The 25,430-nt window shown below is 38.2% G+C and overlaps 1 pseudogene; it reads left to right on the top strand.

The window, feature by feature from the left end:
- The window catches only part of LOC113109908 (ryanodine receptor 1-like), a 47,570-nt pseudogene that overhangs the window by 15,637 nt on the left and 6,503 nt on the right, over nucleotides 1-25,430 (top strand).

Genomic DNA, 25,430 nt, shown 5'->3' with positions numbered 1-25,430 from the left:
ACAAGTCGCTCTTCATTTGCATAAAGTTGAAGGATTCTGAACTTTTTTTTCTCAGACTTTCAAATTATAGGCTACTTCCTTTGATTACCTTTGTCCAGTGTCAGCACTCATCATTGACCTCATCAAATTATCATTGATAAAACGGTCTCTAAACCCCTTTAAACTAGAGATGTGGTAGATATCTCATAACTCCCTCACATTGTCAGTGCTGCCCGTCTATTGATGTTGCGGTCTCCGGTAGGTTTGTTGTTGCGTTTCTTCCTTTTCTTTTTTTGGCTGGACTGTGCCAGTGTTGACACCTTGTGGACAAACTAATCAGTGCAAAATCATTATAAGGCATATTTGCGACCTGCATATTCTTCCTCGGGCCAGATGAAGATGATTGGCAGGCAGTATTCGGCCGGCGGGTCTCCAATTGAATAGCGCTGATGTAGGGCGTCACATGTATTCTCCTCCTCTATTAAAGGTGTTCATATTGAAGAGGAAGAGCAGGAAGAGGAGTTGGACACCTCTCTGCGTGGGTGCCTCTTGAGACTAGTGAAGAAAGTTAAGAGCTTGCGAAAGAAGCCGGAGGCTGAGCCTGAACCCGAAGAAGATAAAAAACCCAGTAAAAGTCTTTTACTTCATATTAGACTTCAAAGTCCCTTTTTTCCCCATAATGTAATTACATGAACCTTTGCTCTTGTGTCACAGGTACTCTGCAGGAGCTGATTTCCCACACCATGATCCACTGGGCTCAGGAGTCTTTCATTCAGAACCCTGAGCTGGTGCGGCTCATGTTCAGTCTGCTACACAGACAGTACGACGCCCTGGGTGAGCTCATCCGAGCATTGCCCAAAGCCTACACTATCAGTGCAGTGTCTGTGCAAGACACAATGGAGCTACTGAAGTGTCTGGGACAGATCCGCTCCCTGCTCATCGTACAGATGGGGCCTGAAGAGGAGAGGCTGATGATCCAAAGTATTGGGTGAGGGCATGATCACACCCTTACAAAGTTCCTTAACTTCAATAAGTAACAATAGCAACTGCAAAAGATATCATCTTCTTACACTGTCATGAATTTACACCACGAGTTGCAACCATGCTCTGGCTTCGTCTTTCAGAAATATTATGAGCAACAGGGTATTCTACCAGCACCCCAACCTGATGAGAGCTCTGGGGATGCATGAGACGGTCATGGAGGTTATGGTGAACGTACTTGGGGGTGGAGATTCCAAGGTACGCAGTTTTTATTAAAAGACACATTTTAATCTGATGTTCAAACATAATTTAATGATCATTTTCTCTGAGCAGGAGATCAGATTCCCTCGAATGGTGACCAATTGCTGTCGTTTCCTGTGTTATTTCTGCCGTATCAGCAGACAAAATCAGCGCTCAATGTTTGATCACCTGGGCTACCTCCTGCAGAACAGTGGCATTGGGCTGGGTAAAGTCTGATTTTAGAGAAACTCATCTTTTTAAGCTGTCTCTCCCTTTTATATCCAGTATGGGTTTTTATGTGTAGCCTAGTTAACATTAACAAAAATCTAATTTCAGTTTCGTTTTAAATGTTTACTATTTATCGTCACATCAGCCAACCAGTAAACCGTTTCTTTTAGGAATGCGTGGCTCCACTCCTCTGGATGTTGCTGCTGCATCCTGTATCGATAATAACGAACTTGCCCTGGCCCTCCAAGAGCAAGACCTGGAGATGGTGTGTCAACCTAAAGTACAAACAGAAAACTTTGACCAGTTTTTGTGGCTGCCAGAAAACTCTGTTCGTTTCTGTTTATGCAGGTGGTGAAGTACTTGGCAGGTTGTGGTCTGCAGAGCTGCCCCATGCTCTTATCAAAAGGTTACCCAGATATTGGGTGGAATCCCTGCGGGGGCGAGAAGTATCTGGATTTCCTGCGCTTTGCTGTGTTTGTTAATGGTTTGTTTTTGTAATGTGATGGTTTTAACTGTAAAATAAAGAGTGTAGTTTGCATACATTATACTGTACACTATTGGTTTGTTTGTTAGTGTAAGACTCTTAATATGATTAAATAATAATAATAATAACAATAATAATAATTGATGGTACAGCTTAGTTGGACCAAACAGATCCAGTATAATATCCTCAAATTCCATTCAGTTTAATTCAATTCAGATCCATTCAATGAAACTGAATTGTTTTTCAACATTATATATAATGTTCTCATTTCAGGAGAGAGCGTGGAGGAGAACGCCAACGTGGTGGTCCGACTGCTGATCAGGAGGCCTGAGTGTTTTGGTCCCGCGCTGAGAGGAGAAGGGGGCAACGGTCTACTTGCTGCCATTGAAGAGGCCATTAAGATCTCAGAAGATCCTGCAAGAGATGGACCCACTGTTAAAAAAGACAGACGCTTCCCCATGTGCGTACAAATGAATTTTATCCTGACAAAGTTACTGTCTGATTTCACAGTAGTATGTACAGAGGTTTTTGAGTGCTTCTTATGTTGTGTCAGGTTTGGAGGTGAAGAGCAGCATGAGGAGAACAGAGTGCACCTGGGAAATGCAATCATGTCGTTTTACTCAGCTCTCATTGATTTGCTGGGTCGCTGTGCACCTGAGATGCATGTAAGTGCGTTTGTATGCTAATGTTTGAGTGATACTAAATTAAATCTGATTAACTGAACATCTCACACTTCCTGTCTTGCATAGTTGATCCAAGCTGGGAAAGGCGAGGCTTTGAGAATCAGAGCCATTCTTAGGTCTCTGGTGCCTATTGAGGATCTGGTTGGTGTGATCAGCTTGCCATTCCAGATACCTGCTTTTGGAAAAGGTAATTATCAGTTAACAGACTGTAGATAGATGCATGTATTCGGACCATTCTCACACTTCCCGTTTTGCCCATAACATTTCAGATAACAGCATCATTGAGCCAAAGATGTCTGCCAGTTTTGTGCCTGATCATAAAGCACCAATGGTCCTGTTTCTGGACAGAGTTTATGGCATCGACAACCAAGACTTCCTGTTGCATGTACTAGAAGTGGGCTTCCTGCCTGACATGAGAGCAGCAGCTTCCTTAGACACAGTAAGATACCTACTGTATTTTTCTTCACTAGCAAAAATGCTGTCTGTGTTTGCATTCAATTAATATTAAGACATATTGAGCTGTGGTGTTCACATGGGAAATGTGGATTTAAGTTTAGCTTGCAACATTCTCTGTACATAACTGTCTGCACTCTCCAGTACTGTCACAATGACCGTCCTGATCTTTCTCTTAGGCCGCATTCAGCACTACAGAAATGGCCCTGGCACTGAACCGTTACCTGTGCTCCGCTGTGCTTCCTCTTATTACTAAATGTGCTCCTTTATTTGCTGGCACGGACCACCGTGCCATCATGATCGACTCCATGCTCCACACCATCTACAGGCTGTCCCGAGGACGCTCTCTAACCAAAGCTCAGAGGGATGTTATTGAGGAATGCCTCATGTCTTTGTGCAGGTGAGTGTTATACACAGCAGCAATAAAACAACGAGTGTGCATTTAAAACATGTTTAGCCTTAGCGGACGTCATTATTTTTATCATTTTTATTTATTATGTAATGTTTGCTTTACAGGTACCTGCGTCCATCCATGCTCCAGCATCTCCTCAGGCGGCTGGTGTTTGATGTGCCGATTCTAAACGAGTATGCTAAAATGCCCCTTAAGGTATGGCATTATTTCATCCCACATTCAGTAGGTAGTATTCATTTAAACTGGTTTCTACAGTTAACTCACCTGTGTGATTATTTTGCAGCTGCTTACTAATCATTACGAGCGTTGTTGGAAGTACTATTGTTTGCCCAATGGCTGGGCTAACTTTGGCGTATCATCAGAGGAGGAGCTTCATCTGACCCGTAAACTCTTCTGGGGAATTTTTGAATCTCTAGCCCACAAGGTGGGAATACACCCTCTTGTGTAATAAATACAAAATATGCTGTTATTGAGCTGTTTGAGTGTGTTATTCTGTCCCAATATATTGTGAAAAGACAGAGTAACATTGTAGCTTTTATATTTTGTGTCTATCAATAGAAATTTGATGCAGAGCTATTTAAAATTGCCATGCCATGTATATGTGCGATTGCTGGAGCGATTCCTCCGGATTATGTGGATGCCAGTTACTCCTCCAAAACAGAGAAAAAGGCCTCCGTCGATGCTGAGGGTAACTTTGATCCCAAACCTGTGGAAACGACAAAGTATGTTTAATTTTTAAATTATTCTGTTAAAGTCAAATATTTGATCAATTATCACACGTTTTAATGTTATCTTCTTATAGCACTATCATTCCAGAGAAGCTGGATGGTTTCATCAACAGATATGCAGAATACACACATGATAAATGGGCTTTTGAAAAGGTATGCATTTTATTGTTTGTTCATTTTTATTGTTATTTTTTATATAACACTTTGTTAGGGGGTCTGTTTGTTGCAAGGGTGCTGCAAAATAGTTGGTAGTTTGTAATGAATGGTGCCTAGCTGGGTAGTTTCAGATTTATTTGTGTAAGAGTCTTACCAGTGCCTTATAATCCATCAGATTCAAAACAACTGGACATTTGGTGAGGTGCTGGATGAAAATGCCAAGACTCATCCCATGCTCAGGCCTTACAAAACGTTCTCTGAAAAGGTAAAAGACATCATGCGTATAATATTATATTTTTACTCTCTCTATCACTATGGTGAACTTGGAAACAAGTGAGCACTAAATCCAAGTGAAGAATAAACACATTTAACAACCATAAACCAAAAACATATATTAGAAACCAAACAAAAAACATTAAAAAAACAAGAACCAAGGCTGATAACACAATTTAAACACTAAATAAGACAACTAATACCTAAATTAATTAATACATTAAAAAATACACTGCAAACAGTCAGCTAGGAAATGCTACATAGCCAAAATTTCCACATAATAGTCTAAATCAAGACACAGAATGGGATATTTGACACTTTCAGACTTCACAGTGCTCTTTTTGTTTATTATTGCAAGAGCATTATTTCATATATTTTAATTCAATAATGTTTGCATTAGGATAAAGAAATCTACCGCTGGCCCATTAAAGAGTCCATCAAGGCCATGATTGCATGGGAGTGGACGCTGGACAAAACCAGAGATGGAGATGACGAGAAAACAGAAAAGAAGACAGCTCGCAAGATCTCACAGACTGCACAGGTAAGGACAGAGAGTGGAAAAATATCTTGAGATACTAACCAAATACTAGCTGCATACTACTGTTTCCAAGTTTTGTTCTGAGATTTTTGTTTTTCGTGCTAAATGAGAAGTTACATATTAATACTCTAAATATTTAAACTATTATTTTTTTTTACATTTATTTTCATAGGCGACTTATGACCCCAGTCATGGCTACAGCCCTCAGCCCATTGATATCTCAGGCATGACTCTTTCCAGAGAGCTACAGGTACACTGTGCTGCTAATGCACATTCCCATTTAGTTCAATATCCACATTTAATACAATGGAAAGCATCATACCTATATCCATACTCTGTGTTCTAGTCCATGGCAGAGCAGCTTGCAGAAAACTACCACAACACCTGGGGGCGCAAAAAGAAAATGGAATTACAAGGAAAAGGTTTGCATTTCAATAATGTCTCATCAGAAAATGTCTCAAATAAAATAGTTTTGCTGCAGTATTATTATTATTATAATTCGTATTTTAGTTGCAGCTCTTTTTAGTTTGGCCGCATCTGTCTTTTTGAATTAGGGGGCGGCACACACCCTTTGCTTGTGCCTTATGACACACTGACGGCTAAAGAAAAGGCTAGAGATAGAGAGAAGGCGTATGAGCTGCTCAAGTTTCTCCAGCTGAATGGATATGCTGTGACAAGGTACAAGGAGCCACTGAAATAATGTATACTCCAAAATATTGTAATTGCTATAATTCTGATTGTCTAAAAAAATTCTCTGTCCAGAGGGCTCAAAGATATGGAAAGTGACATTTCCTCTATTGAGAAGCGTTTTGCATATGGCTTCCTACAGAAGCTGCTAAAGTGGATGGATATTGCCCAGGAATTCATAGCCCATCTTGGTACAACTTTCTTGATCCTTTTTTGCATGACTTTATGGAATAATTGAAAAACGTAATTTCCTATAACATTTGTGTTTACAGAGGCTGTTGTGAGCAGCGGCCGTGTGGAAAAGTCGCCACACGAACAGGAGATAAAGTTCTTCGCCAAGGTCAGGCTCTCGTGGTCTGTACGCCTGATGCTGAATGTCTTTCAGCATCTGAACAGGACTGTGCTTAATTAGTGACTTTTTTTTTTATGTCATCCTCAGATACTTTTGCCTTTAATAAATCAATATTTTAAAAATCACTGCCTGTACTTCCTTTCCACACCTGCCAAAATCCTGGGCAGTGGCGGACATGCCTCCAACAAGGAAAAAGAGATGATTGCAAGGTAACAACATACTCACAGACACTTGACCAGATGTTTATGGCAAATACAAGGCCAGATCTTCTTACTTCATGTGTTTTGTTGCTTTTATTTCACCCTGTTCTTCTCGCTCCTCCTTTTCCTTTTTTCTCTCAATTATTCATCATGTTCTTTTGGTTTCCTTTTATTTGGTGTCAGTATCTTCTGTAAGATGTCTGCCCTGGTGCGACACAGAGTGTTTCTCTTTGGTAAGGTATCTACTCTGCTGTCTTCCATCACTTTTCCTTTCGGTTTTCTTACTGCTTTTATTTCTTATTGCTTTGCTATCTTTTTGTGTTGCTCTCCATCAACTAAATGCATAGAGCATATAATTTACTTTATCAATGGGTCTAAAATAGCTCAATTTCACTCCTTGATGTAATACCATCTATTTGTGATGAACAGGTACGGATGCACCTGCTATTGTGAACTGCCTCCATATCCTTGCACGGTCACTTGATGCCAGGTAAGTCACCGATATGAAATTCCAGTAAGAATGGAAAACGTTTGTGAAGTAGTTAAATGTTGCATTTTTTTATAATTTCTTTCATTTCTCTGACTTTAACAGAACTGTGATGAAATCTGGACCTGAGATCGTGAAAGCAGGACTGCGTTTGTTCTTTGAGAGTGCAGCCGATGACATTGAAAAGATGGTGGAGAACCTCAAACTTGGCAAATTGTCCAAAGGCAATCAGGTACAGCTAGAGTAATGATGACTGTTTATGACAAAGTTCATTTGCTGCATTGTTTTTGCATAGCATGATTATTATTATTATTTTTTTTATCTCTCAGCCGGTTAAAGGTGTATCCCAGAATATTAACTACACCACAACAGCTCTGCTCCCTGTCCTCACTTCTCTGTTTGACCACATCGCTCAACACCAATTTGGAGATGATGTTATCCGTAAGGACTTTTTTGAAAACTGAAATACATAAATACAGTATGTTTTCAATAGTCTTGAAATCTAGTTAAATTAACCTGTCTCTTTTGTTTCTGTTAGTGGACGATTTGCAGATGTCCTGTTACCGAATCATGTGTAGTATCTACTATTCCGGAAGTGTAAAAACACCTCATGCAGAGAGGTTTGTTAAGAGTGTGTTTGTGTGTACTAGTCTATAAGTGATGTGACTGTGGTTGAGGTTTCTATAGCTTTCCTCTATATTTATATTAGGCATAGACCAGCCCTTGGAGAATGTCTTGCACATCTTGCTGCAGCCATGCCTGTGGCCTACCTTGAGCCCCATCTTAATGAATACAATGCGTTTTCAGTGTACACTACCAAGACACCCAGAGAAAGAACAAGTAAGTCCTCTGTTTTACACTACAGTTGATAAAATATAACTTACTTACAGATGTTACATAAGTTCTTTCAATTAAATGCTATTCTTATGAACTCAATTCATCAAAGAATTCTGGAAAAAAAATCAGTTTCCACAGAAATATTAGGCCACACAGCTGTTTTCAATATTGATAATAATAGGTAATGTTTCTTGAGCACCTAATTCGGATGTTAGATGTATTCTAAAGGATCACGTGACATTTTTATGGCTACTAAAAATTCAGCTTTTAACATCACTGGTATAAAATACATTTTAAAATGCAATTTTTCCCCAATATTATTGTTTTTACTGTATTTATTTTGAAATAAAATGCAGCCTTAATGAACATGAGAGACTGCTCGAAATCATTTACCAATCTTATGACACCAAACACACATATATATATATATATATATCCATTTCTGTATTTGTTTCTGACTTTTATTCTCCCTTTAATCGACAGTCCTGGGCCTTCCGAACAACGTCCATGAGCTGTGTGACATTCCTGAGCTAGACATATTATTAAAAGAGATTGGGGACCTGGCTGAATCGGGGGCTCGCTACACTGAAATGCCTCATGTGATCGAGGTCACCCTGCCCATGCTGTGTAACTATCTGCCCCGCTGGTGGGAGAGAGGAGAGGAGATCTTTCCCGAATTGGAGGGTAAGTTGTGTACAGACGTCACATCCGATCAGCTAAACCAGCTTCTGGGAAGCATCATGAAAATTGTGGTCAACAACTTGGGAATTGACGAAGCTTCCTGGATGAAGAGGCTTGCAGGTACGAGAAGTTTTGATTTTAAAGTATGTTTGTGTATTTTAGGTTCAGTACTTGATCTTCAACATTATGTCCTTGTCTCGATCCAGTGTTCTCCCAGCCGATTGTGAGCCGAGCCAAAGCAGAGATGCTCAAATCCCATTTCATTCCCACCATGGAGAAGCTGAAGAAGCGTACGGCTAAAGTAGTGGCTGAGGAGGAGCACCTGCGTATGGAGGGGAAGTCTGAAGGGGACGAGGAGGAAGGAACTATTAGAGATGAATTTGCAGTTCTCTGTAGAGACCTATATGCGCTGTACCCTCTTCTCATCCGCTATGTGGATAACAACAGGTATTTTGTGTTTCTTGTGTAGGTATTTTTTCATGGATTTATTTTTAGCTCTCTTGACATTTTAAATGTTGCATGGGTTTTAGAGCAAGATGGCTGATGTGCCGAGACCCTGATGCTGAAGAGCTGTTCCGCATGGTGGGAGAGGTCTTCATCTTCTGGTCCAAATCTCATGTAAGAGACAAATGTCTGACTCATCACAACTCACGGTATCAGCAGACATGATAAATACTTTAATCGAAGCCACAGCGTATGACATTCATATACAACGATCTACAATTCTGTGTACTTCACTGATCTTCTCATTCTCTCTGCAGAATTTCAAGCGAGAGGAGCAGAACTTTGTGGTGATGAATGAAATTAACAATATGTCCTTTCTCACTGCTGACAGTAAGAGCAAGATGAGCAAGGTGAGGCCCTTTGAGATGTGCAATCAATGGGGCATAGACTTTCATATTTGACTAACGATTTGCTTCAATATTTGATTATCATGTGGTCAGAGAATTTTTTATTGAGTGAATTCATACATCTATGTTAGTTTATACTGTATTTTGACAATTTACATTCATTCATTCAGTACATCTGCATAATAGTTTTGGTGTGTTACTTCAGAATTATGTCTATATTGTATTAATATTTTGAAGTTGCTTTTTCTATATTTTTAGTTTTTATTTTAATTTTAGTTTAGGTTTTAGTAGTTAATTTTTATTCTTTTTTTTATTTAATGTCATGTTATTATTGTTCTTTTTCAGTCATCTTAGTTAACAATAACAACACTGGTTGTTAATGCCGTGAATGTTAATGTTGTGATAAAAAAAAAAAACGTAATAAACCAACAGTGAATGGTTGGTTTGCCATCGAGTTCTACATCAAAGGTAAAGTATGCTGTGCCTTCATGCGTCACGTTTCAAAGACGTTGTGCTAATTCTTGCTGTCATAAAGGCAAGTGCTTTTCGGATGCGTTTTACAGGATTTAGATCACAGTGTTAATGGCGTTCTCTCTGTGACTGTGCCCTGTCCTCTTTTTCTCATCTGGATGCTGGTGGGTTTCTAGACCGGGGACTCTGAGGTTAGCTTCCCTGACTGCACGACTGCTGTGCTACCGCATGGCACCTCACATCCGGGGGGGCATTTCATCAACCCCCCAACACACTGGCACTCTATACACACATAAAAGTGACTTCTCAACTGTTTGACCAGACTAGTGACTCACTCCCTCCATTACATGCTACATTTTTGGGTAGATTTCATGCTAGAAAGCATAATGGTTGTTTCTTTTTTCGCCCAAAATGGTAGTACTTCTAATGGATCGGATTTCTAAAAGATACAAAATTGAATAAAAGAATTATGGGAAAAATGGCTACTATGATGCAGATGAAAAGATAGGCTCTCTCAGTTTCAAGAAACATCCCATCCCCATGGACACAAGGGCCACAGGGTGCCTGTCGTGCTGCCAGTGTGTGAGGGGGGAGGCGTTTGATGAAAGAACTCTTTGTAGAGGCTCATGGCACTTGATTCCATGTCTGTCGCAGAGGGTCCGAGCCCCTGGAGGCCTGTGCCATCACCCTGTACAGCAGTTTGCATCTGTTGGACTGTAGTTCGGATGGGGATCTTCATACATCTCTTATCTTCCTTTTCGCTTTGTATAACGGCTGCAGGTTGGGGTCAATATTTAATCTGTTCAGGAAGTCAACTGAGACTCAGCTGCAGAAATGCACACATCAAATGATTCAAACTGTATTTCAGTTCATTTCCTAAATTAGATTCATGTGAAGGAATTTGACCTCAATTAATGTTTATTTTATCATACATCCTCCCTGACAAAGGGGAGCATTTAGAGTCCATCCTCTAATGTGTGCTTACTTAGACCCACCTTAATTGGAATTGTTGCCATACTTACATCCAATGGCTCACATCTCCATATTGTTCCATTTTTGTCTCCCCATCCACCCCTTTCAGCCCATGACCCCTGATCCAATCAAAAGAAAATGATTGAGGTGGGATTGTGGAAAAAGGGATTACATTTGCATATTTTAGAACTAATGTGACCTCTAAAACTTGGTTTTAATTGTTCAGTTGCAACTTGCATTAACATAGTGGTCTACAGCTGAAACGACAGAATAGATGGATTTATTCAGACCAGGGTTGAAATGTAGATAAGCACTAAATCAAGACCGATACCAGGGCCCTTAAGCCCCAGACCCAGACAAAGAGGTGTTAGTCCAAGTTATGAGACCCACACAAAGGCCATGTTTATTATGATTTTTAATGGTCGTAACCCTAAAATCTTCTGTATTATCCACCTTATTTTTCCTGCTAGAGTGGGTGTGGCCATTTGTAAATTTTATGTGTCTAGCTTCAGGTCTCATCCGCTTCCAACTAATTTTAGCTGTAAAAAAACAGCTAGTTTTCCTGCTTGATATTGCAAACTGGTGTTTCTTACCATAATATTTCAATATTGTCTTATGAACACACTGGTTTATGATGTTAACAGTTTTACCCTTTACTGCACTTTGTTATTCTTCTTGTTATTTCCCTAGCAGTGGCTAATGAACTGTAAGTCACGCACATTCACAGAAAACTACATACATTTGTCTTGAAAAATAAGGTGGATATTTTTTAGTAAGTAAAAGACCTTTAAGTGTAATTCTATGATTGATCATCTTCACATCATGGATTGTGGATTTTGCTGTGACAACTTTGCTCATTTTTTAATATAAAGGAAACATAAGAATCATGTTATATCATGTTAAAATGTAAATATTAAATACTATACATCAGTCTTATAAGGAACTGTTATTTGTCAATCTCTCAGGCATCACTGGATTGGATTTTTTTAAACAATTAAAACAACAACAGATTTTACATAATAAACCTAAGCATTTAAATATAATCTTTCTAAGACATGTTATTAGGACACATCCAGTGATATGGAATCTACCAGAACTTCATCTGACATTTTGACCATATAAATACCATTCCATTTAACTATAAAGGTCATCTCATTTTTTGCTGTCTGGGCTTCTGAATAAAAGTGAGTTGTTGTTTTTTTCCCTCTTTTTGTTTGAGCTCTGTATACAATATCATACTGTATGAACCATAAAAGCCTGTGTGCTGTTCTGCATTTAGTCTAATAAAGGTTCCAGTTAAGTCCACCCTTCTGTTCAAGGTTAAGTACTGTATATAATATTGTTGGGTCCTTAAATGATGACATCACAAGTGTGAGCCAGGGTTTCAGCAGTAGCAGGGAAGAGCATGTGGTTATGGCTGTTATAGTTTCTCGATTTAAGTTGATCCGAAGGCACATTTGTTTTAAGTTATTCCATGTTCAACAGTAAAGCTAAGAAATGATTCAACCAAGCAAGGTGTTTGATACAAAGGGCAGAACAGCCTGGCATAATAAAGAAATGATACTCAACAAAACACATATGCAAACACATTTTTTAAAATGTGTGTCTAAAGGTTCACTAAACTATTCCATTTAAAAAAAAAAAAAAAAAAAAAAAGAAATTCAGGCTTTATGAGTAAGATCAATTTTACAGATTCACATTCAAACAACTATAGTATATTCTCTCTTACACACAACGGGTCTCATTAATGAAGCATATGCAGAACATTTTTTGTCTAAAACCATTCTTTCTTATTAAATTTAAATCTTTTAAAATGTATTTTCTCATGTTTCCTAAATGAGGCCCAGTTTCTAAAATTGGGAGTGTTGGTTTGGAGGGGCAAAACTGGTGCAAACGGGACTCGTGTGATCAAGATTACTGAAATGATTTCCTTTGTTTCTGTGGGTTGGGTTTCTTCAAGGTTAGCAACCCAAAACGAGTCAAAAGCAATCGTTTCGCCTTAGTTTTATAATTAACTCCACTGAATGTGTTTGTTTTTGTTACTGAGTGTGGGATTGCTGTTCCTCTTCCACCTGCTGCGGCTGAGCATGTTATGACTGTGCACGTCCTTGCAGACCTTTTCAGTGCATGGAGTGTATTAAACTGCACTGACACATTACAGCACCAGCCAACCTCCAGTGCCTGCTTCTATTATATGTCTGAGCTAAGATGATGTTGAATGATTGTTGCTCCTTTGGTGCTGTCACCTCGTTGTTGAGTTACAGTAGTATTGAAACTTTAGCTTCAGACCTACTACAACTTGTCTTCCCCACTAAGCCCCACTGTTGTTGTCTATTTTGATAAAAAGCGACCCTGAACATTTACCCTTCCTTACCTCTTAATGACCCTATTAATCAGAATGACTAATTTCTAAGGACTGTTCTCTAAAGAAGTCCTAACTTAAAAAAATGTAATATAACAACTGAAGTAATGTCTTCAAGTAAGGATGGATTAGTCTGTTTAGTTGTCTAGGTCCTGGTAAGGGAACAGGAATCTTTGAATTTTGCGCAATAAAATGATGGTACACTCTTGAGGTGGACGTCTATTTTGTGGTCAACAGACTCTGTTAGGTGATCATTCAATATGAAAATCGCCTTACAAGATGCTAAGGTTTCATTAAAAGTTATTTCATGTCGGTGTCAGCTGTCATGCTTTGAATGTTACTGTCATCTCAGGCTGGTGGCTCGGACGTGGAGCGTGCCAAGAAAAAGAGACGGGGAGATCGATACTCTGTTCAAACGTCCCTCATTGTGGCGGCCCTGAAGAAAATGCTTCCCATTGGACTGAACATGTGCTCTCCTGCAGACCAGGAGCTCATTAACCTGGCCAAGACACGCTATTCTTTGGTAGTGTGGTCCCATCTATTTGTCTGACTGTCTTAGGATGTTTTACATGAGAACTTTAGGTTGGTCACTAAACAGGTAAACTGAAGCATGTCTGTTGTGTTTTTGACCCACAGAAAGACACAAATGAGGAGGTCAGAGAGTTCTTGCAAAATAACCTGCACCTCCAGGGCAAGGTAAGTGTATGTCTTATGTTAGTCTTTTAAAAAAGTGTTTTTGCAGACATTTGAATCCTATCTTTCTCTCCTCAGGTTGATAACCCATCTATGCGCTGGCAGATGGAACTGTATAAGGAAATGGCAGGCAAGGCAGAAGATGCAGATGCTCCAGAGAAAGTTGTGAAGCGGGTTCAAGAGGTCTCTGCAGTTCTGTACCACATTGAAGTGGTGAGTTTGAATTCCAAGGTCTGAAACTCTTAGTGCAATGCAAATAATGCACACTTTGGCGACCACTCACCCACACTCCCATTATACTTCAGTAACCAACTCAAATTGCTAAAGCCTTTTCTAGACTAGATGACATATCTATTCCATATGTGGTTTAAAATCTGAAAACGCCCTGAGATAGTTGTTCTTTTTACAGACTGAGCACCCTTTCAAGTCCAAAAAGATGGTTTGGCATAAACTGCTGTCAAAGCAACGACGTAGAGCAGTGGTGGCCTGTTTTAGGATGACTCCACTTTACAACCTGCCCAGGTGAGACTAGACAGGTCACAATCATACAACAGAAGTATATGTTTCTGCTCTAGTGGGTCTGATTCATAAAATGAATAAAAGAGATAATGGTGGATTAGAGAAGATATATAAATGTATTGTCTCTCTTTCAGACATAGAGCATGTAACATGTTCCTGGATGGGTACAAGCGAAACTGGATCAAAACCGAAGGATATTCCTTTGAGGACAGAATGATTGATGACCTGTCTGTATGTGCTCCCAAATTAACAAAAATAACTGATGCATTTTAGTATGAGAGAAATTCCTGTTAGTTTTGTTTTCCCCCAGACAAATTTAGTAACAGATTACTTTTTCTCAATGGCGCAGAAAGCAATGGAGGAAGAAGAGGAGGAGGAAGAAGAAAAGGAGACAAAGCCAGACCCTCTTCATCAGCTCATACTTCACTTTAGTCGCACAGCCCTCACCGAGAAGAGGTGAGACCCCTCCACACCTCTGATTAGATGTAGTGATGAAAGTAGATGATCACACGGACGTAACCAGACTATTCACGTTGTGCACATGGCCATTTGGTGAAGTTATGTAATCATCCATTACAAAATAAAAGCAATTTACAGATATGTAGTGTATAGGTTTAGAAGTACTCTATAATGTACCGTGTTCATATAGTAAGTAATGCAACAGTAAATTATGCAGTTGAAAAATCATTATACAAAGAAATGTGACCACATATTATGATCTAAAAAGGATATTTCTAAATATGTTTACAATCTAAAAATTATATGTTTTTTAGAATTATTAACAGAAAACAACTTTAGGATCAATTAGGATTTAAAATGTAGGCATGTTTTTACATCTTTTATATCCTTTAATTATTTTTTCCCCCTGATTCTGCTCTGTCACAGTAAACTGGACATAGATTACTTATACATGGCATATGCTGATATCATGGCTAAGGTGAGACCTCGCTGTCTTATGGTTAACAATCATCACCAATTTAGTAATTTATTTTATAGTTTTAAAATATTGCTTCTTTACTGTAACTTGTAACTTCTCCATTTCAGTCAAGCCATTTTCCTATTTGATTTTTGATTTTTTCATATTGTTTTTAAATACATGGAAGTTTCCATCGCAGGATCTCATTCTGTGTATCATCCGTTGTGTCCATCTCTGGTGAATTTAGAGTTGCCACATGGATGAAGAGGATGAGGGGGGAGAGGAGGATGAAGAGGGGGGAGAGGAGGAGATGTCCTTTGAGGTGCGACAGACAGAGATGGTAGGGGGAGTCCGGGGGCTGGGGACGGGAAAGACACAGAAGCGGTAGACCCGAGTGACATCCAAACCAACCACTGTATCATCCATCCATTCACTCACATTCCATTTTATGTCTCTTTGTCCAGGCTGTGCTCTCTGTCTCTCCATCTGACCACATCTAATATGCTTTATCACATTACACTGCATCATCTTTAACATGTTTATTTTTTTACAATTGTTATTGAACTTTGAGCCACCTACTAAAAACAGATATTAATAGTATAAAAATATCTAAATACATTTAAATACAATAAATCAAATGTTAAAAACAATAACATATATTTTATGCCAAAAGAGCAGCATTCAGGAGATTTTTTTATGCTTTTTGTTGTACCTTTCAGTGTTTGCATAACCTAAAGTTGCAGCATGTGATCATTTTCAAATATGTCGCAGAAAATGACAAATCTGCTCAACAAGTTGCATTAATTGGCCATGAAGCTTTTAAGTGTAACAGATACAAACTACAGTATAAGGTTATAATTTCCTGAGGTAATTTTGAGACCTCGGTGTGTGAAAAATCACATGTTGCAGCTTTGATGTCCACAAAAAGCTATGTTCTCGTTTCTTTGTAAACATTTGTTGAATGATGTTTTTTAATCATTTTCTTGCCATGATCTATAAGATTGATGTGTCAAATGAACGTGCATTTATTTCTATATGCTGTTTTACTTTGACAAAAAAACTAATAATAACGTATTTGTCACTTTGTTTCTGTATGCTTTCACATTCTTACCTTGATTTCCTTTAAAGGGGTCATATGATGCTTTTTTTTAAAGATCGTTATTTTCTGTATTTGTATTTTAACAGAATAAGTTGACACACTTTCATGTTCAAAAGACACATTATTTATAAAATCCTGTAAATTATTGTAGGTCCTCTATGCCCCACCTCTCTCAAACATGTAGTTTTTCTTCAAAGTCCCTCCTTCTGACAAGCGCAGTCTGCTCTGATTGGCCACCTGACCCAGTGCATTGTGATTGGCCGAACACCACAAGCATTCGTCGGAAATGTAACACCCCTTTCCATAACCGCAAGCTTCATCTTTCAAAGCAAATGTAAAGACAATTAATAATGTCCTTAGTTTTACCATTAGTTCAAGCCAGTTCAGATTTCTTCAACCTTATGCAAATAAGCAGCGAATTTCGTGAGCGACAACCAATGGGAGTGAAGTCAGTGGAGAGCACGTGATTCAGCTGTAGTAGAGTGTTACGGGGTAATTAGGCAACCAGTAGTTGGAGCGCCCAGTGGCGACCTCAATTGCCAGCAACAAGCAGCAAAAAAGTCACTGGCAGTGTAAACGGGGCTTTACTGCAGTTACTGAAACCACTCCTTCTTTCCTTGCACGAACATTTGGGTGGCATTACGCAAATATTTCCAGATGGCGTGTTTGAATAAGCCGTTTTAGGGGGGTCTAGAGTCTTAACTTTGATAAAGTCCTATCTCTTTGAATTTGAGACTTTAGTCTTTGCAACAAATCTTCTTTATGCACCAAGAGATTGTAACACTCCAAAGAGAAAGAAAAAATTTAAATCGCATCATATGACCCCTTTAACTCATTCACAATAATCACGTGAAAGTGACTTATGAGTGTTTTCTCAATATGACTGACATAGTATACTGACACACAGACTACAGTTAAAGCCAGAGCAGTCTCCTAGTCTACACACACACACACACACAATGGAACAAGCACACAGATGCACCTATAACAAAGTGGATTGTGCACGCCATACACACACACACACACACTCTCACTCACTCAATCAGACTGAGCGTATATGTATAGACATAGGAAAAATAAATGCACTATATACTCCACACATTTGGGTGCTTACTTAGTACAGGCTTACACGGGAGGGGGATGGGATGGGAGGTTTGGGAGGGGGGTGTACTGTATTATGCATGCAGTAATTATAAACATATGCGCTTTATGATTTCTATAATTTTTACCAAAGCAAGCTTAAGTAAACCAGTGTTTATATTTGCTTTTAAATGTATCTCTTATGCAGTACTTTTTACATATGTCTGTAAAAAAAAAGCTTGCTTTTATTATCTGTTAAATCTGCTAAAGTTAAACTTTAAATACAATTCCAGTTTATTTTAAAATTAAATAATGTTTGATGATGCTGGGTTATGAATATATATTCACCTTATTATGAATATTCCCTAAGTTTACAGTTCACTTTCCAGGAGACCATAGATGAGTAACACCTGCATGGTTCTTTGTTTCTCTTTAAGATGCAAAGCCATCAGGAGAGTTTACTGTAGTCCAACGTTTGCTCTGATAGACAAACGTTAGAAATAAGAATGACTGTCCCAAAACTAATGAGGATGATGGGAGCATGCTGAATAAAAATGACTGAAAGAGAAGACAATATTAGAATATAATAATAATAATAATCACATCAGCAGGGCCCAAATCATTTACAAGCACTCACAATCACCTGATCTTGCCTTAACACCGTTATAATCACATTTTAACTAAAATAAACAAGTGTTCACTTTGTGTTGTATAAGATATTTAAACAATCAATAGACAAAATCACTGAAAAGAATTGATAATACTGCTGAAAATTAAAGTTGTAAACATTAGCAGTGTTTGTGGTTGACTTGATGAAAGCCTCAAACAGTGTTTTAGGTTGCTATGACAATAATTTCATATTCTCACTGCTGCTCATAGTCATAGTCTCAGTAAAAAGCAGTTTCTAAAATTCGAAATACCAAATTGGATTTTTCCATCGCTCATGGGATAAGGCCAATAAAAATGACAAGTAGTAACTGGGCAAGACTGAAAAATGAACATTATTGCTTGTAGTTCAATTAGAGGGGCAGGGAGATTGAGCAGAAAGAACAGATTGTAAGAAAAGAGAAATGTTAAGGCTTTCAGACAGTTCAATTTTGCCATGTTTAACCTTATAGGAGAAAGAGATGGAAAAGCAAAGACTCCTCTACCAACAGTCACGTCTCCACAACAGAGGGGCTGCTGAGATGGTCCTACAGATGATTAGCGCCTGCAAGGGTACATGTTCACCTCTTTCCATCCAGTTTTTTTTTAAGCTTGAGCACTTTTTTCTCCATTTATTTTTTTATTATTTTTTTGTACAGGTGAGACTGGTTGCATGGTCTCTTCCACCCTAAAACTTGGTATTTCCATTCTAAATGGTGGAAACAGTGAGGTCCAACAGGTTAGTTAAGAGGCATTTGCATCATGGAGGCATGACAGTGAATTAGACCCTAAACTGATGCTGAGATGTAACAGCATCTGTACTTTGCTTGCAGAAAATGCTGGACTATCTGAAAGACAAGAAAGATGTGGGTTTCTTCCTCAGTGTCCAGGCTCTCATGCAGACCTGCAGGTACATTCTGATTGGGAGCTGTTGTCACCTCGCATTCATATTAGTAAAACGATTCATTAAATCAATGTTTGTGCCTCTTTTGCAGTGTTTTGGACCTGAATGCCTTTGAGAGGCAGAATAAAGCAGAGGGTCTAGGTATGGTGTCAGAGGAGGGAACAAGTAAGTAATGTGAATGATCTACAATCTTTTTTAATCAAGAATAATAGCAATATATTGTTGAAAGGAAGATCGGTTAAGTCCTATCAAATGTAATTTTTCAAGCATAGAGTAACTATAGCGTATAGACATTGTTCAATGCATGCACATGTAGAATGTCTTATTTGGCTCCAACATTTAAGGCCAAAATTAAATACGGCATCCAAGTATTCATCCATCTGTAATCATACATGTTTGGTCATTCTAATATGGAAATTCTAAACATAATTTGTTATTTGTTACATATTAGTTGAATAAATGAATTGTAACCATATTATCACAGTCGTACCATCTCCAGATTTTATAATCTAGTCTAATATGATGTCAATAAACTGATTATGATATTGGCCATGAATAATTCCCTTTTCATTCCATGCTGTCTGTTTGCCGTCAACTCACCATCCCTCTTTTTCCCTAACTATACTTTTGTCCTCCATCTCTTTTCATTGTTCCGTCCTTTCACGGGCCTCAGACATGAAGCTAGAGCGGGGTAAATAATGCCTCTGTACCTCTATTTCTTCCTGTCACTCCTCTCTGTCCTTTTATCTCTTTGAAATCATTTTTGTTAGAAATTTCGCTTTTTGGGTTTTGGAATTTTTTTATACAGTACCGACCCAAAGTTTGGACACACCTCATTCAAAGAGTTTTCTTTATTTTCATGACTATAAAAATTGTAGATTCACACTAAAGGCATCAAAACTATTAGTTAATGTGGAATGTGGAATTATATATGGAATTATATACATAACAAAAAAGTTTGAAACAACTGAAAATATGTCATATTCTAGGTTCTTCAAAGTATTCACCTTTTGCTTTGATTACTGCTTTGCACACTCTTGGCATTCTCTGGATGAGCTTCAAGAGGTAGTCACCTGAAATGGGCTTCCAACAGTCTTGTAGGGCTTCCCTGAGAGATGCTTAGCACTTGTTGGCCCTTTTGCCTTCAGTCTGTGGTCCAGCTCACCCCTAAACCATCTTGATTGGGTTCAGGTCTGGTGACTGTGGAGGCCAGGTCATCTGGTGCAGCACCCCATCACTCTCCTTCTTGGTCAAATATCCCTTGATGCTTTCAGTGTGACTCTACAATTTTCATAGTCATGAAAATAAAGAAAACTCTTTAATGAGAAGGTGTGTCCAAACTTTTGGTCTATATATTCTGTGTGTGTGTGTATATATATATATATATATATATATATATATATATATATATATATATATATATATATATATATATATATATATATATATATATATATATATATGAATCTTATCACTCAAGGATTTGTAAAAACAACTTTTGGTCACATTGCAAATGCAGATCGCAGTACATTACATTATATCTGAATTACTTTATAGTGAAGCCGCCTTTCCACTGCACACGACATTCGGACATGATTGTCGCATTTCTCCCTCTAGCGGCAATCGCGCAGAACTTTCAAACTGGTCGTGCAGCAACCATTACCTTGGCATATTCACCATGGTAAAATTAATAATTTTAATGAACATAGTTAATTTATGAATGCATCGTCACAAATCAGGTGACCCCCAAAATAAAAACAGTAGGTTTTATGGGGCTAATCAACGTAAATAATGGTTTAATAATTATTCAATAATTATTTCTGCCATAAGTATTATAAACCACCATTTTACAGAAATAGTGTTTAAATGATAATGTTAATGTTAACAAAATATTGGGAATTCTGACCTCACACCGATAGTTTTGATTAGAATACATCACATCCGGTCGGGCGTTCGCATACGGTATAGTCGCTGAAGTTCAAATATTTGAACGTATCCGAGGCTCAAATCAGATCCGAAATTTCCGCATACGCATGTGATCGGAACTCCACGCAGCTCCCGCTTTACTTTCCATTGGAAATGAATGACTTCCGGTCTGTCCCTTGTCGTTCATCGGAGACAGTGGAAAGGAGGCTTTACACAGAATGTGACTGAAGTGTTTTTCTTCTCCCCTTGAGTGCTGAAACAGATCTACTGTAACTCTAGATCTCTGCTTTGTGTCTAATCTAAAAAAAAACCCAGGAGTTATATATATAATGAATATATGCTGCATTTTAGTTTTGTATAACATTCAAAAACATTAAAAATGTTATTCGTAGTGTTGGTTTTTGTATTAAAGAGGTCATAAGATGCGATTAAAATTTTTTCTTTCTCTTAGGAGTGTTACAAGCTCTTGGTGAATAAAGATGGTCTGTGAAGTTGCAAAGACTAAAGTCTCAAATCCAAAGAGATATTCTTTATCAAAGTTAAGACTCTGCGAAACCCCCCTAAAACGGCTCATTCAAACACACCCCCACATGTCTACGTCACGATGTGGAAATATCTGCGTAATGCCGTCCAAATGTTACGCCCGTTTCACACATACTCCGTCTGCAGTGTGTATGCGTTGTGTATTTTTTTACGCACCCATGTTAACGGTTTCCAGCGATCACACTGCACGCAGTTGCAGTCCGTCAATGCGTTCCAGGAGCAGTGCGTCTGCAGCAGTGTAGAGATCATTTACGTACAGAGTCTATTTTTGCTGTGCTGAATGTGCTGAATTAAAGTGACAGCGCATTGTTCGCGGTAAAAATTAACATGGATTGACACGGAAATGCAGTCATTTCACAATAAATGTATACTAATTAAAGCCTACTGTGTTTCATACGGAACACATGGGTTTTGGCTAGATTTAAAACAAGAAAAAGAGCAACTAGAGAAACAAGGCAACATTATACATGCACTTTTATAGAGGCAAAAAAACAAAGTTATTTAAGATCCATTGGATTGCGTGTAATAAAGATTTAAATGCAAAAGGCCCGAGAGTTGACTGTTTCTGTCAGTGGTGAGTTTTAATTTGAAATGTTTGTGATAACCTAACAAGAAAAGTAGGCTCATGTTGTGTTTAAATGTGTTGCAGCTTGTTTCAGCAACTTGTTATAAAAACCTAGCAGTCAAACGCATGAGTAATATGTTGTTTATATTTGAATCTAAATATGTCTATGAAAGATTGTTACTGTACTGTGATGAAAGAATATCACAATGCTGAAAAAGCTTTTTTAATTTCTTTTTTTTTTTTTTTTACATGATTTGATAGCAACATAATGGACAAATGTTGTATTTTGTGGCTTAAACAGCCGCATCAGCAGCAACTGCAAACGCATCCTGTGTGAAAGCACAATGTGTCTGTGCTGCTTCAGCACCACATACATAACGCACTCGGACTGCATAAGCACTGCAGACGGAGTATATGTGAAACAGGCGTTAGTGTTGAAGCAGACATTTCAGGTTTTGTGAACCTAGGAGAGGAGGTAATTCTGACTTTCCTATGACAATCTGGCGCTTCTGAATCAGCTACTGGAAGTTTTGTTATAAGTTTAAGTATTTGCTATTGAATGTTCAAATGCAGAGTTTTACTCATCACGTATGTGTGTGGATGCATGCTGTAAGAGAGAGAGAGAGAGAGTGAGACAGAGTCACACAGTGCAGTCAGCTGTCGTCAGTGTCTTGTATACTGCAAACACATACGAGCTTCATCACTGTGTCTGTCACGTGACTTTGTCTCTCTTTCGGGCTTGAACTGAAGGTAAAACTAAGGACATTATTAACTGTCTTTACATTTATTTTGAAAGATGAAGCTCACAGTCATGGAAAGGGGTGTTACACTTCCGACGAGTGCTTGCAGTGTTCAGCCAATCACAATGCACTGGGTCAGTTGGCCAATCAGTGCAGACAGAGCTTGTCAGAAGGAGGGACTTTGTAGAAAACTATGCATTTGAGAGAGGCAGGGCATAGAGGACCCACAATAATGTTCAGCATTTGAAAAACGAATGCGTTTTTTGAACATTAAAGCATGTCAACCTATTCTGTTACTCCAAATACACCAAATAACGATCTTTAGAAAAGCATCATATGACCCCTTTAATAAATTTAGTTTTCACAGTGAAAAAGGTCTTAGCATTCATATGATGGCACTAAAATGAGAATTTTTGTTTTGTTCCTAACAAATACATATAACTTACCAGATCCTGCCATTCATTGGTTATGAATTAAACCATAAATGATCTAACTCTCTCTTGGCTTCACCATTTTTGCACCTAATGTTACCCTATATGCCCTCCTATATTTACCCCAGCTGAGACATTAATTTGAGGTCACAATTAATCCAGTAACCAGCCATTTTCAAAAACGGTAAGTTATGTTAGGACGCAGCATTTTAGCGGTGCAGTTTAACATCGTGAATTTTCTATGCAACAAATTCACTTGAAGTTATTTGCAAAAACATCATTCTATGCTGAAGGGCTTTTGAGTGAATGTGATTTTCATGATTTTAGCATTGATTATTGACCTCCTCCTTACCTACCCAAACACAGCTGAGGTTTAGGATTGCAGTAGGTCTGCCCCGCACGCTAAAGTTTTGTCTGTTTCTCGTCTGCTTCATGTTGTAATTAATCCCCCTCTGTGTTTGAACCACAGTATATGTGATTATATATCAGTGTTCTTATATCTGTGTTCATATACATGTATGTACATTATTGTGTATGTGTATATTTGATGTATATGTGTTGTGTTACTTGGGTAAAGTGATTCTGTAATGGGTTTAATTTTATGCTTGTATAATTCAGTCTGTCACTTCAGTCTAAGAACGAGTGATTACGCAAACAGCTGTCTCTTTCCACTCCTTAGTTCACAATGAAGTAAATCGTTCAATTCTGCCGTTTTGTATAATTAGTTTTTTTTTTTTTTGTGCATTTTTATTGTAGCTTTCACAAAGAATGGTACTATTATGAAATATTAGTTTGTAGATTTCTGGTGCTTCTCAAGGATTTATTAACATAAGTGAATATAGTGAGGAGCCTGTGCTCACTGGTGCCCTCTAGGATTTCGGTGGGACAAATTGGTAAGCATATGTAATACTGAACTGGGCAGTGGAATGAAACAAACACTAAAAAAAATAAATTTCTTGCTTATGTCTTACAGAAAGGGACGAAAATATTGCAGTTTTCACTAACATTATAACATGAGAAATTTGAGGTAGTTTTTCTCTAAGCTCTTTAATCAGCTGCTCTCTTCCACTTACTTTCTCTTTTCAGTTCTAATCAGATTGCTGCTACACTAAACCTGTGATCAGTGTCACAACATGTTCATCTAGATGTAATGTGTTGCTGCATATTTCTTTCCTTCGCATAGGCGAGAAGGTCATGGCTGACGATGAGTTCACTTGTGACCTCTTTCGCTTTCTGCAGCTCCTCTGTGAGGGTCACAACAATGGTGGGTCCTTAAACAGAGTGTACAGTCAAATATAGTTCGCACGAACAAAATGTACTGTGATTTATTGCAGTTTCAATTTCTTGAAATGAGTCTTGGATTTAAACACTATCATATTGTTCAAAACCTATATGACTTGTTTTTTTTTTTACTGTTAAACACAAAAAGTGAATTTGAAGAGGCAAGTTTCAAGAGTTTAGGGAATGTCATTGTTATACAGATTTAATGTTTAACCATCTGTGAGTTCACTTCACTTTAGACTTCCAGAACTACCTGAGAACACAGACAGGCAGCACCACCACGATCAATGTCATTATCTGTACAGTGGATTACCTGCTTAGACTACAGGTGAAGTCTTTTTACCCCTCAAAAACTGACTAGTTCAGACAAAGTTAAGCACACTCAGTAAGCACACTTATTGCTTTGTTGGTGTTTATTTTCTCTTTCCAGGAGTCTATCAGTGATTTCTACTGGTATTATTCAGGGAAAGACATAATAGATGAACCAGGCAAGAGGAACTTCTCTAAAGCAATGACTGTGGCCAAGCAGGTGTTCAACAGCCTTACTGAGTATATCCAGGTACATTACATTGACATTCATAATATAATATAACAATACAATTTTCTCCAAAATCATATATTTATTATATTGCTGTCCTGTCATGTATTTAAGTTGTCCTCCTGTTTCAGGGTCCCTGCACAGGAAACCAGCAGTCTCTGACCCACAGTCGCCTGTGGGATGCTGTGGTGGGCTTCCTGCACGTGTTTGCCCATATGATGATGAAACTGGCTCAGGTAACCCATCTGAACTTGATTCCTCTGTTGATCTACATTTTTTGTGTGTTTATTTTATCTGAATCACACTTTTCTCTAGTAGCAAATGTGTTTAATTTCTACTAAGAGGGATTATGGTTTACTTAAGTGGCTAATAGAAAGTGCATGTTAATAAAACTTTAGTAGTTGCTTATGTATTGTAGAACTGTTTTTAATAATATATTACATGCTGAATTAAAGAACATGTTACATTCCTTTTTCAAACTTAAAATGACTAGTA

Source organism: Carassius auratus, chromosome 10 (genome assembly GCF_003368295.1).
Source record: "Carassius auratus strain Wakin chromosome 10, ASM336829v1, whole genome shotgun sequence".
NCBI classification, from domain to species: Eukaryota; Metazoa; Chordata; class Actinopteri; order Cypriniformes; family Cyprinidae; genus Carassius; species Carassius auratus.
Note: the sequence above shows the minus strand (reverse complement) of the source record. Positions and strands in the feature narration are given on the sequence as shown.